At 42.5% G+C, this 14,006-nt stretch overlaps 1 protein-coding gene across 1 annotated transcript in view; it reads right to left on the minus strand.

Moving 5' to 3' along the window:
* The window catches only part of ESRRG (estrogen related receptor gamma), a 911,602-nt gene extending 899,084 nt beyond the window's left edge, over positions 1 to 12,518 (minus strand). Inside the window, exon 1 of the mRNA XM_040430440.1 lies at positions 12,433 to 12,518. The gene's annotated coding sequence lies outside the window, so the exon portion shown is untranslated. The remainder of the gene's footprint in view (positions 1 to 12,432) is intronic.
* Between the last annotated feature and the right edge of the window lie 1,488 nt (positions 12,519 to 14,006).

The following is a 14,006-nucleotide window of genomic DNA, read 5'->3' on the forward strand; positions in this document are numbered from 1 at the left end:
CCATCCAGAGATCCCCCATAACAGTACCATCCACAGATCCCCCCATAACAGTGCCATCCACAGATCCCCCCATAACAGTGCCATCCACAGATCCCCCCCATAACAGTGCCATCCACAGATCCCCCAAATAACTGTGCCATCCACAGATCCCCCCCCCCATAACAGTGCCATCCACAGATCCCCCCCCCATAATTCTTTGGATCGCTTTGTTTCTTACACCGTTCACACAACTCTTATGTATAGGATTTGAGTTTTCGAAAGATTCGATAAATTCGAGAACCTTTTCGGATTCGGATTCGAAAAAAATTGGATTCGTCCCACCTCTACTTATAAGTTAACACATATTGTATTACTAATGTCTATAGTCATATATTGCACTTGTGAATAAAGCAGTAATATGTAGATTCGTTTTCTAAGAAGATCTCACTGTGGTGAATTTATAGTACATAGAGTATATGATATGTAAATGCTAGGACACAGCTCTGTCCTCAGAATGTCCATCAAGGAAAGGGGGGCGTCTGCAGAGCACAGGGGGTGTTACAAAGCAGTGCTCCAAGGATTCAGCCCTTTCTCCTGGTGCTCCAATTTGCTCATTTGCATAGAAATAAAACACTGATTTCTCTGCATATGTTTAGCATACAGACAAAAGAAAGGTATTGTTTTAATCAGCATGATGATCCCTACCAGTCAGTATATCTGGTTTAATAGGGTTGATCCTGGTGACAGAGCCTCTTTAACCGCTTCCGGACCACCTAACGCAGGATTGCGGTCCGGAGGTGGCACCCCTGCGCTCAGCGACACATATATACGCATCATCTCGCGTGAGCCGAGATTTCCTGTGAACGCGCGCACACAGGCGCGCGCGTTCACAGGATCGGAAGGTAAGAGAGTGGATCTCCAGCCTGCCAGCGGCGATCGTTCGCTGGCAGGCTGGAGATGCGATTTTTTTTAACCCCTAATAGGTATATTAGACGCTGTTTTGATAACAGCGTCTACTATACCTGCTACCTGGTCCTCTGGTGGTCCCTTTTGCTTGGATCGACCACCAGAGGACACAGGCAGCTCAGTAAAGTAGCACCAAACACCACTACACTACACTACACCCCCCCCCTGTCACTTATTAACCCCTTATGAACCACTGATCACTCCTGATCACCCCATATAGACTCCCTGATCACCCCCCTGTCATTGATCACCCCCCTGTCATTGATCACCCCCCTGTAAGGCTCCATTCAGACGTCCGTATGATTTTTACGGATCCACTGATACATGGATCGGATCCGAAAAACACATACGGACATCTGAATGGAGCCTTACAGGGGGGTGATCAATGACAGGGGGGTGATCACCCCATATAGACTCCCTGATCACCCCCCTGTCATTGATCACCCCCCTGTCTTTGATCACCCCCCTGTAAGGCTCCATTCAGACGTCCGTATGATTTTTACGGATCCACGGATACATGGATCGGATCCGCAAAACACATACAGGCGTCTGAATGGAGCCTTACAGGGGGGTGATCACCCCATATAGACTCCCTGATCACCCCCCTGTCATTGACCACCCCCCTGTCTTTGATCACCCCCCTGTAAGGCTCCATTCAGACGTCCGTATGATTTTTACGGATCCACGGATACATGGATCGGATCCGCAAAACACATATAGGCGTCTGAATGGAGCCTTACAGTGGGGTGATCACCCCATATAGACTCCCTGATCACCCCCCTGTCATTGATCACCCCCTTGTAAGGCTCCATTCAGACGTCCGTATGATTTTTACGGATCCACTGATACATGGATCGGATCCGCAAAACACATACGGACGTCTGAATGGAGCCTTACAGGGGGGTGATCAATGACAGGGGGTGATCACCCCATATAGACTCCCTGATCACCCCCCTGTCATTGATCACCCCCCCTGTAAGGCTGCATTCAGATGTCCGTATGTTTTTTACGGATCCACGGATACATGGATCGGATCCGCAAAACACATACAGACGTCTGAATGGAGCCTTACAGGGGGGTGATCACCCCATATAGACTCCCTGATCACCCCCCTGTCATTGATCACCCCCCTGTCATTGATCACCCCCCTGTAAGGCTGCATTCAGATGTCCGTATGTTTTTTACGGATCCACGGATACATGGATCGGATCCGCAAAACACATACAGGCGTCTGAATGTAGCCTTACAGGGGGGTGATCACCCTATATAGACTCCCTGATCACCCCCCTGTCATTGATCACCCCCCTGTCATTGATCACCCCCCTGTAAGGCTGCATTCAGATGTCCGTATGTTTTTTACGGATCCACGGATACATGGATCGGATCCACAAAACACATACGGACATCTGAATGGAGCCTTATAGGGGGGTGATCAATGACAGGGGGGTGATCACCCCATATAGACTCCCTGATCACCCCCTTGTCATTGATCACCCCCCTGTCATTGATCACCCCCTTGTAAGGCTCCATTCAGACATTTTTTTGGCCCAAGTTAGCGGAAATTTTATTTATTTTTTCTTACAAAGTCTCATATTCCACTAACTTGTGTCAAAAAATAAAATCTCATATGAACTCACCATACCCCTCACGGAATCCAAATGCGTAATTTTTTTTTGACATTTATATTCTAGACTTCTTCTCACGCTTTAGGGCCCCTAGAATGCCAGGGCAGTATAAATACCCCACATGTGACCCCATTTCGGAAAGAAGACACCCCAAGGTATTCCGTGAGGCGCATATTGAGTCCATGAAAGATTTAAATTTGTGTCTCAAGTTAGCGGAAAGGGAGACTTTGTGATAAAAAAAAATATATCAATTTCCGCTAACTTGTGCCAAAAAAAATAAAAAATCTATGAACTCGCCATGCCCCTCATTGAATACCTTGGGGTGTCTTATTTCCAAAATGGGGTCACATGTGGGGTATTTATACTGCCCTGGCTTTTTAGGGGCCCTAAAGCGTGAGAAGAAGTCTGGGATCCAAATGTCTAAAAATGCCCTCATAATAGAAATGTGGGCCCCTTTGCGCATCTAGGCTGCAAAAAAGTGTCACGCATCTGGTATCGCCGTACTCAGGAGAAGTTGGGCAATGTGTTTTGGGGTGTCATTTTACATATACCCATGCTGGGTGAGATAAATATCTTGGTCAAATGCCAACTTTGTATAAAAAATGGGAAAAGTTGTCTTTTGCCGAGATATTTCTTTCACCCAGCATGAGTATATGTAAAATGACACCCCAAAACACATTGCCCAACTTCTCCTGAGTACGGAAATACCACATGTGTGACACTTTTTTGCAGCCTAGGTGGGCAAAGGGGTCCACATTCCAAAGAGCACCTTTCGGATTTCACAGGTCATTTACCTACTTACCACACATTAGGGCCCCTAGAATGCCAGGGCAGTATAACTACCCCACAAGTGACCCCATTTTGGAAAGAAGACACCCCAAGGTATTCCGTGAGGGGCATGGCGAGTTCCTAGAATTTGTTATTTTTTGTCACAAGTTAGCGGAAAATGATGGTTTATTTATTTTTATTTTTTTTCTTACAAAGTCTCATATTCCACTAACTTGTGACAAAAAATAAAAACTTCCATGAACTCACTATGCCCATCAGCGAATACCTTGGGGTGTCTTATTTCCAAAATGGGGTCAATTGTGGGGTAGTTATACTGCCCTGGGATTCTAGGGGCCCTAATGTGTGGTAAGTAGTTTGAAATCAAAATCTGTAAAAAATGGCCGGTGAAATCCGAAAGGTGCTCTTTGGAATGTGGGCCCCTTTGCCTACCTAGGCTGCAAAAAAGTGTCACACATGTGGTATCTCCGTACTCAGGAGAAGTTGGGCAATGTGTTTTGGGGTGTCATTTTACATATACCCATGCTGGGTGAGATAAATATCTTGGTCAAATGCCAACTTTGTATAAAAAAATGGGAAAAGTTGTCTTTTGCCAAGATATTCCAAAGAGCACCTTTCGGATTTCACCGGCCATTTTTTACAGATTTTGATTTCAAACTACTTACCACACATTAGGGCCCTAGAATCCCAGGGCAGTATAACTACCCCACAAGTGACCCCATTTTGGAAAGAAGACACCCCAAGGTATTCGCTGATGGGCATAGTGAGTTCATGGAAGTTTTTATTTTTTATCACAAGTTAGTGGAATATGAGACTTGTGACAAAAAATAAAAAGTTCTATGAACTCACTATGCCCATCAGCGAATACCTTAGGGTGTCTACTTTCCGAAATGGGGTCATTTGTGGGGTGTTTGTACTGTCTGGCCATTGTAGAACCTCAGGAAACATGACAGGTGCTCAGAAAGTCAGAGCTGCTTCAAAAAGCGGAAATTCACATTTTTGTACCATAGTTTGTAAACGCTATAACTTTTACCTAAACCATTTTTTTTTACCCAAACATTTTTTTTTTTATCAAAGACATGTAGAACAATAAATTTAGAGAAAAATGTATATATGGATGTCATTTTTTTTACAAAATTTTACAACTGAAAGTAAAAAATTTCATTTTTTTGCAAAAAAATCGTTAAATTTCGATTAATAACAAAAAAAGTAAAAATGTCAGCAGCAATGAAATACCACCAAATGAAAGCTCTATTAGTGAGAAGAAAAGGAGGTAAAATTAATTTGGGTGGTAAGTTGCATGACCGAGCAATAAACGGTGAAAGTAGGGTAGGTCAGAAGTGTAAAAAGTGGCCTGGTCATTAAGGGTGTTTAAGCTAGGGGGGCTGAAGTGGTTAAATGACACATCATGGCTAATAACATGCTAGTGATGCGCCGGGAGTGGGGAAGCAGCGCTGGAACGGCAGAGCTGTAGAAAGACGTGGGGTGTGGTGGACACCGTCTGACCACTGGAGAAGGATATCCAAATTCAAAAAAATAAAAAGAATGTGAACTGACTCCTGCTTTGGGCTGCTCAGTCTGTAAAATGGGCTGCAGCATTAGCGCGCTAAGGTGTACCCATCGTGTCCAATGTGTAACGCTTTGAACCTACAGAGAAATCCTCATAAACATGAAAAACAGTATCCTCGAAAAATGTTTGGTTCAGGCTGCAAAATGGCTGCATCTATAAAGCAGAACAATGCGTACCCTCTAACAATATCTGCATTTTGGTTAATTGTTGCTCTCCTGCAACAATTCCACAAAGTGCATAACCATATGTTCAATCCTGGGTGCTACAGAAAGAGAGAAAAAACAAATTACCATGGAGAGAAGAGGCGCACAGGGCGCTCCAGGCACTCTCGCTAATTCATTCGCATGTCAATACAATCTCTATGTATTTAATTTTGATTTACTCAAGGTACTGCAGGCTGGAGTTAGAAGGACCCACGTACCGGAATAGATTGTACTCAAGCCTGTGTCTGTTCCCGGAGACCTCCCGCCAGATCTTCTCTATGGTGGTGTACCGACTTCATCCCATGCAGACCTCACTGTGAGCGACACTGATAGAACCAGGCAGAAGACATTGGTTTTACTACAAACTGTATTATATGCAGCCTACATTTCTTTGAGTTTCTCACCCAGAGCTGGCGGCTCATTTTCATTATTCCGTTTTGAAAAAAAAAAAGCTTTTGTTAACTAGATTCAAAGTCAATGATGTCCTAAACCTTTTCATATCACCTTCCCAGCATTGGAAGCGTTAGGGCTCATGCACACGACCGTATGTATTTTGCTGTCCGCAAAACACGGATCCACAAACAATACTAATGATATCCGTGTGCATTCCGCAGCTTGGCCATAATAGAACAGTCCTATCCTTGTCCATTATGCGGACAAAAATAGGACATGCTCTATTTTTTGGCGGAACGGAAACGGAATGCACACGGAGTCATTTCCAGAACGGACACGGACTGCGCAAAATCTGAAGTGATGAAGTCATCATGTCATGATTTTGGCTGGCGGTGTGAATTAAACCGTGCGCGAGATTCCGCACAGTTTCTTCAATCAAGATGGCCGCGACAGCCTCTTCGCAAGCAAATGGATGAGGATGAGGAAAAATGCATTTGTTATCTTGAAGCGTGAAGAAATTTGTTTTCATGGCGAATCAAATTTTTCCTGAAATTCGGATTGAAGTCAATTCGTTTGACTTTGATTTGCTCAACACTAGCCCATTCCTTCCCTATGGGACAGCCAGAAATAGCTGGGAACTGTCCTTAGATGTATATACAGTCAGGTCCATAAATATTGGGACATTGACACAATTCTAACATTTTTGGCTCTATACACCAACACAATGGATTTGAAATGAAACGAAAAAGATGTGCTTTAACTGCAGACTGTCAGCTTTATTTTGAGGGTCTTTACATCCAAATCAGGTGAACAGTGTAGGAATTACAACAGTTTGCATATGTGCCTCCCACTTGTTAAGAGACCAAATGTAATGGGACAATTGGCTTCTCAGCTGTTCCATGGCCAGGTGTGTGTTATTCCCTCATTATCCCAATTACAATGAGCAGATAAAAGGTCCAGAGTTCATTACAAGTGTGCTATTTGCATTTGGAATCTGTTGCTGTCAACTCTCAAGATGAGATCCAAAGAGCTGTCACTATCAGTGAAGCAAGCCATCATTAGGCTGAAAAAAACAAATACAAACCCATCAGAGAGATAGCAAAAACATTAGGCGTGGCCAAAACAACTGTTTGGAACGTTCTTAAAAAGAATGAACGCACCGGTGAGCTCAGCAACACCAAAGGACTCGGAAGACCACGGAAAAGAACTGTGGTGGATGACCGAAGAATTCTTTCCCTGGTGAAGAAAACACCCTTCACAACAGTTGGCCAGATCCAGAACACTCTCCAGGAGGTAGGTATATGTGTGTCATAGTCAACAATCAAGAGAAGACTTCACCAGAGTGAATACAGAGGGTTCACCACAAAATGTAAACCATTGGTGAGCCTCAAAAACAAGAAGGCCAGATTTGAGTTTGCCAAACGACATCTAAAAAAAAGCCTTCACAGTTCTGGAACAACATCCTATGGGCAGATGAGACCAAGATCAACTTGTACCAGAGTGATGGGAAGAGAAGAGTATGGAGAAGGAAAGGAACTGCTCATGATCCTAAGCATACCACCTCATCAGTGAAGCATGGTGGTGGTAGTGTCATGGCGTGGGCATGTATGGCTGCCAATGGAACTGGTTCTCTTGTATTTATTGATTATGTGACTGCTGACAAAAGCAGCAGGATGAATTCTGAAGTGTTTCGGGCAATATTATCTGCTCATATTCAGCCAAATGCTTCAGAACTCATTGGACGGCGCTTCACAGTGCAGATGGACAATGACCCAAAGCATACTGCAAAAGCAACCAAAGAGTTTTTTAAGGGAAAGAAGTGGAATGTTATGCAATGGCCAAGTCAATCACCTGACCTGAATTCGATTGAACATGCATTTCACTTGCTGAAGACAAAACTGAAGGGAAAATGCCCCAAGAACAAGCAGGAACTGAAGACAGTTGCAGTAGAGGCCTGGCAGAACATCACCAGGGATGAAACCCAGCGTCTGGTGATGTCTATGCGTTCCAGACTTCAGGCTGTAATTGACTGCAAAGGATTTGCAACCAAGTATTAAAAAGTGAAAGTTTGATTTATGATTATTATTATGTCCCATTACTTTTGGTCCCTTAACAAGTGGGAGGCACATATGCAAACTGTTGTAATTCCTACACCGTTCACCTGATTTGGATGTAAATACCCTCAAATTAAAGCTGACAGTCTGCAGTTAAAGCACATCTTGTTCGTTTCATTTAAAATCCATTGTGGTGGTGTATAGAGCCAAAAATGTTAGAATTGTGTTGATGTCCCAATATTTATGGACCTGACTGTATATCCAGCAGTCCAATAGAGAATGACCAGAACTGCATGGATAGGGGTTCGCTTGAAAACTTGGCACGACCCCTTTATCTATTATTATTTTTGCCATGGCTTTCCAGCTGCCCCCTGCCATCATGTTTGTGGGCTGCCAAAGCGCGACCAAGTGTCCTCTCCCGCTGTCTACGCACTTAGATGCTGTGGTTACTCTTGATGAAGATGGGACTGAAGAACCACAGGTAGGAGACAACACGGATGAATGTGTATCCAGCACCTGCTGTACCAGAGCAGAAGACCAGAATCAAGAGATAAGAGACACGCACAGGCCTCCACGTGACAAAGCACAGCACAAAACAGAATTTGATTAATTCATTTTAATTATCTGATAATTCAGAACTAAACTATACATACTTAAAATCAGCAGGGGGTGTGTTAATCATTGCAGACACATTTTATATGTGCATTGTATAATCAGATGAGAGTGTTATTAAAATTAGAAGAAGGAAACTCAACTCTGCTACATATCCCACATGTCTGTCCATCCGTCCGTCCATCCGTCTGTCTATCGAGTACTACACTCCATATGATAACACTACAGTCTAGTATAATAACAGTCCGTATGATAAAACTGCAATCTGATATGATAACACTACAGTCCCTTATGAAACCAGTACAGCCCAGCAGGGTAAACCATTCCAGTTAACACTACAGTCCACTATCATAACTGTACAGTCCAATATAACACTGTAGTCCATATGATAACATTACAGTCCTGTATGACAACACTACAGTCCAGTATCATAACTCTACAGTCTATATAAGACTACAGACCTGTATGCGAACACGACAGTCTAATTAATAACAATACAGTCCAGTATGATAACACTACAGTTCAAATGATAACACTACAGTTCAAATGATAACACTACAGTGCAGTATAAAGTTACAGACCTATATGAGAACACTACAGTCCCATATGATAGCACTACAGTACAGTATGATAACATTACAGTCCATATGATAACACCACAATTCAGTATGAAACTACAGTCCTGTGTGATAACCATACAGTCCCTTATGAAATCAGTAAGTCCTGTTGGATAATAATACAGTCTGGCATGATAACACTATAGTGCCTTTAAATAACAGTACAAATCAGTATGATAACATTACAGTCTAGTATGATAGCACTGCAGTCCTATATGATAACACTACAGTCCTATATGATAACACTACAGTCCTACATGATAAAACTACCGTCCAGTATGATAATGCCACAGTCCTGTATGAGAGCACTGCAGTCCCATATGATACAACTACAGTCCAAATGAAAACACTACAGTTTGGTATGATTGATGATACTACCGTACTAGTATGATAACACTACAGTCCAGTATGAAAAGTCTACAGTCCTGTATGCAAACACTACAGTCCTATGTGATATGGTCCGTTATTAAATCAGTCCAGTCCAGTAGGATAATACAGTCCGGTATGATAACACTACAGTCCTCTATAACTGTACAAATCAGTATTATAACATTACAGTCTGGTATGATAACACTACAATCCATATGATACTGTAATACTGCATCCAGTACGATAACACTACAGTCTGTATGATAACAATACAGTCCAGTAAAATAACACTACATTCCAGTATGACAACTGTACAGTACAGTGTGATAACACTACAGTTCAATATGATAACACTACAGTCCAGTATAACAACATTACAGTTCAATATGATAACAGTATAGTCCTGTATGATACTACTACAGTCCTGTATGATACTACTACAGTCCTGTATAACAACATTACAGTCCTGTATGATAACATTACAGTCCTGTATAACAACATTACAGTTCAATATGATAACAGTATAGTCCTGTATGATACTACTACAGTCCTGTATGATAACACTACAGTTCAATATGATAACAGTATAGTCCAGTATAACAACATTGCAGTCCTGTATGATAATATTACAGTCCTGTATGATAACACTACAGTTCTGTATGATAATATTACAGTCCTGTATGATAACACTACAGTTCAATATGATAACACTACAGTCCTGTATAACAACACTACAGTCCTGTATGATAACACTACAGTTCAATATGATAACATTACAGTCCAGTATGATAACAGTATAGTCCTGTATGATAACATTACAGTTCAATATGATAACAGTATAGTCCAGTATGATAATATTACAGTCATGTATGACAACATTACATTGCAGCATAATAACACTACATTTCCATGTACAACATACATTTCCTAAATAAACGTGAGCAGCAATGAAGCTAAATGAACACAAGTCTGGCTCCCCGTAGACCTGCTCACTGCAATCTTATTTGAATTCAGGTTATAGCAGAATTAATTTGCTAAGGAAGAAATCACTTCAGTCGCAGACAAAAGATGAGGGGCCTTGGTTACATCAGAAACCTCACCTACTTATTAATACGAGGGCAATCAAGGCGAGGGCTCTGAACTTGTGAACTCATGTCTATCTGTAGGTAAGTACTCATGACATTCACAACTGATTAACACAAAACCACATTTAAAGCGTGGGCCATTTTCCAATAATCATATATAAAAATTTCTGTGCATTTTTATCTTCAATTATTTGTAACCAGCATCCAAATGGTTAAAATAGTAAATAAAAATCCATTAAAGTACATTTCCATCCTAGAATACCATTTTTTTAAATCTACTGTAAGTCTGACCAAAATGTGTGCTAATATACATGCTTATAGAGATCAGAGGCCTTTTTTTCTAATACAGAGCTCAAAATCCCCCACATATTCATAACATTTTGGCTGTCTGCAGTCACCACTAGAGGGAGCTAAGTAGCTTACTGCATACAGTCTAAACATTAACCTCAATAGTAAAACAGTATGCAGTTAGTTCCTAAGTTGCCCCTAGTGTTGGTTACAGACAGCTAAAGTTTTGCCATTTTCATGCAAAGAATTTGGAGCTTTGTATATATAAAATGGAGCTCTAACCCACTCAAGATTTACAGAACGTCCAACCTGAAAATGATATGATGTTCAAAGTTGACCAAATATAAACAGCAATGATTTCTGACGCTGAGAGGTTGGGTTATATTACTGTACTGAAGACACACAATAAGAAAACGAATAATAATAAATGTAAGCCAACAAGTTTTGCTATACTCCTTATATATTCCTTCTAACATGTGGTGGGAAAGCAACATGACTGGAGGATAACATCATGCTCCTCAACACCTTAATGGACAGTATTGGGGCAGTTTGTAGAAATTTTGGACCAATTTGTTTTAAAATAAATCATTTATCAATCAATTCTACTATCAATTATTGTATTGTTTTTCTCGATCATTTGGCCACCGGGTGGCACTGTTCTCTTGCTTCTTCCTTCAAATTATGACAATATAAGATAACCAACTTTTACTTAAATCCAAAAAAACTGTACAAAAAAAGCAGCTTTCTTGTATAGAATAGTTCCTGGCCATATGGAGCCAACACTGTGCACCTCAAATATCTTAATAAACATATTTGGGGTAGGTTATAGGAATTTTGTACTCCTTTGTTACAAAATCAGTTACTTTGTCACTTTTCCCTGATCATTTGGCCACCGGGTGGCGTTGTTCTCTTGCTACTTCCTCTTTAAATAGACTGCAGGGATGCCCAACCTGCGGCCCTGCAGCTGTTGCAAAACTACAATTCCCAGAATACCTGCACAGTCTACAGCTCTTAGGGCATGCTGGGAGTTGTAGTTTTGCAACAGCCGGAGGGCCACAGGTTGAGCATCCCTGAACTCTAGTAATGCAAGAAATTTTTACTCACAGCAGTAAAAAACAAAACAAAACAAAAAACACAGAATAACGTTGACCATTTACAACCAATATCCTAAAGGTTTAAGGTAGGCCGTACTGTAGGTATTTTGCACTAATTTCTTTCAAAATCCATTTCAAAATTTGTCTCAAAATTTGTTTCAAAATTTGAAACTTTCAAATAGCTTTTTTGTATAATTTTTCCTGATAGTCCGACCACTAGGTGGTGCTGTTCTCTTGCTAGGACAATATAAGCAATACTTTTATTCCAACCCAGAAAGCAGTCAAAATATCAACTTCCCTTCACAAATTAACTACCGACCCTATGTTTTATTGGACCATAAAATGTAAAGAGAAAGTATCGCTGCATCTCCGGACCATAGTTTCTCTTTAAAGGCGGCCAGCTTATGTCATTGCATTCTCCTCTACTGTGCAGCAAGTGTGAGAGACCTGGCTGCTGTGCAACTTCATGCCCGGCTTCCCAAGGTTACACACTAGTACGCGCACTGTCTCTAGACATGCACAAGTCCCACAGTACGGAGATGGCAGGAGAAGGTCACAGGAACCCTCTTCTTCTCCACTGTCCTGAACTCTGCTGCTGAAGTTCACTGCCCTCAATGAGACAGACCTGGGCATGGCTGGGGTTAGGTCATTCTTTTCTAGAGCAGAACGGACAAGGAAGAGGAGATAAAAAAGGGGGGGGACGGGGACTTAATAAGATGAGGATGCTGCCCCCCACCACCAACCCCCTGTGTGCTATGCCAGTGTGGAGAGGAGATGGAAGGAGACAGTACCTGGTGGTAAGCAGTCAGGTAGCCGGTTGGGTGATATTGATAGTAAACCATGCAGGAGCACTGAGCACACACACGCCTCCTCTCACCGGCTCCCACGACCTCGACTTGGGAGGGGTGTTGGGTCCTCCTCCTCTGACGGGGGCGCCGGGCTGTCCACAGGGCCGGCTCTTCCATTAGGCAAAATTAGGCATTGCCTAGGACGGTCTAAAAAGGGGGGGGGGGGGAGGAGGGGTGGCGCCAGATCAGGAGAGATCACTGAGCAGAGATGCGGGCAGTTCAAACAGCTGTGCGGTGATAAGCTCTTTCAATTGCGGAGTCTCTCTTTCAGCAGCAGCAACAGCAGCATCAGGCGGGTGTGTGTGTGCGTGGGGGGGGGGGGGGGGTTGTGTGCGGTGGGAGATTCATCACCTCCGAGTCTATGCGGAAGGAGAAAGGCTACAGTTTCATGTCGTGCATAAGTTCATTTTGCACAGAGACCCCCCTCCTTCCCCCTTGATCACACATGGATTATTAGGATTATGATTGTGTCTGGGTCGGCTGCCAAACACAGGAAGTCTAGTTTTTTTTGTTGCTCGCTTCCTTGTCCTGTGTATGGACGAGAAGTGAACACGCGTGGCAGCTGACCGAGGCTCAACGCGCTGACCCGGCTGCAAGGCAGAAAAAAAAAACACAAAAGAGATTAATTCAGCCGGTCACACAATAGAATAGCATTCCTCCACCGTGCACCAGCGCTTTCATAATTGCATCTTAATTAGGTTCTGACAGTGGGCTAGCACTTCACCGGCTGGAGACGAGTCGGCTTAACCATTTCAGGACCTGCAGGTTCACCGTCACTGATCTCCTAGCTGCTCTGCATGTGAATTAAAGGACGTGGACTTCATAGGCTGCATTGTCCCTGGTGAAAAGTAAACTTTTTTCATGTCAAAGGGAAATTTCCTTCTATCAAAGAAGGTATAAAAAAGGCTAAAATAATAAAGTAAGAAACAAACCCTATGGATTCTTCACCGCCATCAGGCTCCTGAGTCCTCATCGCCGCTGTACAAAGATCATCATCACTCATATCTGCTCCTGCCCCAATCTAAATATCAAATTTAGTATATATTTTTTTTTCAAGAGCGGGAAGAAATCTGTGCAAACACGATGCAGATGTTCCCCTTCGAACCTAGAACCCCAGCGATTGCGAGGCAACAGTGATAACGAGAGATGAGTGAATATTTTGAAACTTGTTTCGGGTTTAGTTCTAACAAATCAATTGGTACGAATAAATTTATAAATTAGACCTAAATTGAAAGTGCTCGGATTGTCCTGAAAAGTCATGTATGACACTCTGAGGTCTCCTAGGACCCTTTCTAGCTCATTAAAGGGGTTCTCTAGGAATAATGTTTTTTAAGCAAGTGCCCACAGCCTGCCTGTCCAAAGAGAAGAATTATACTTACCTGTTCCATGCTTCGGTCCGTCAACGTTGTCTCCAGTGAGTCCATGTTCTGCTCCCCATGCTGTTTACATGCTCTTCTGCAACCAATGGCTGGCTTCAGTGGTGATATGCTGGTTGTGGCCACATCACCACTGAAGCC

Source organism: Bufo bufo, chromosome 4 (genome assembly GCF_905171765.1).
Source record: "Bufo bufo chromosome 4, aBufBuf1.1, whole genome shotgun sequence".
Lineage (NCBI taxonomy): Eukaryota > Metazoa > Chordata > Amphibia > Anura > Bufonidae > Bufo > Bufo bufo.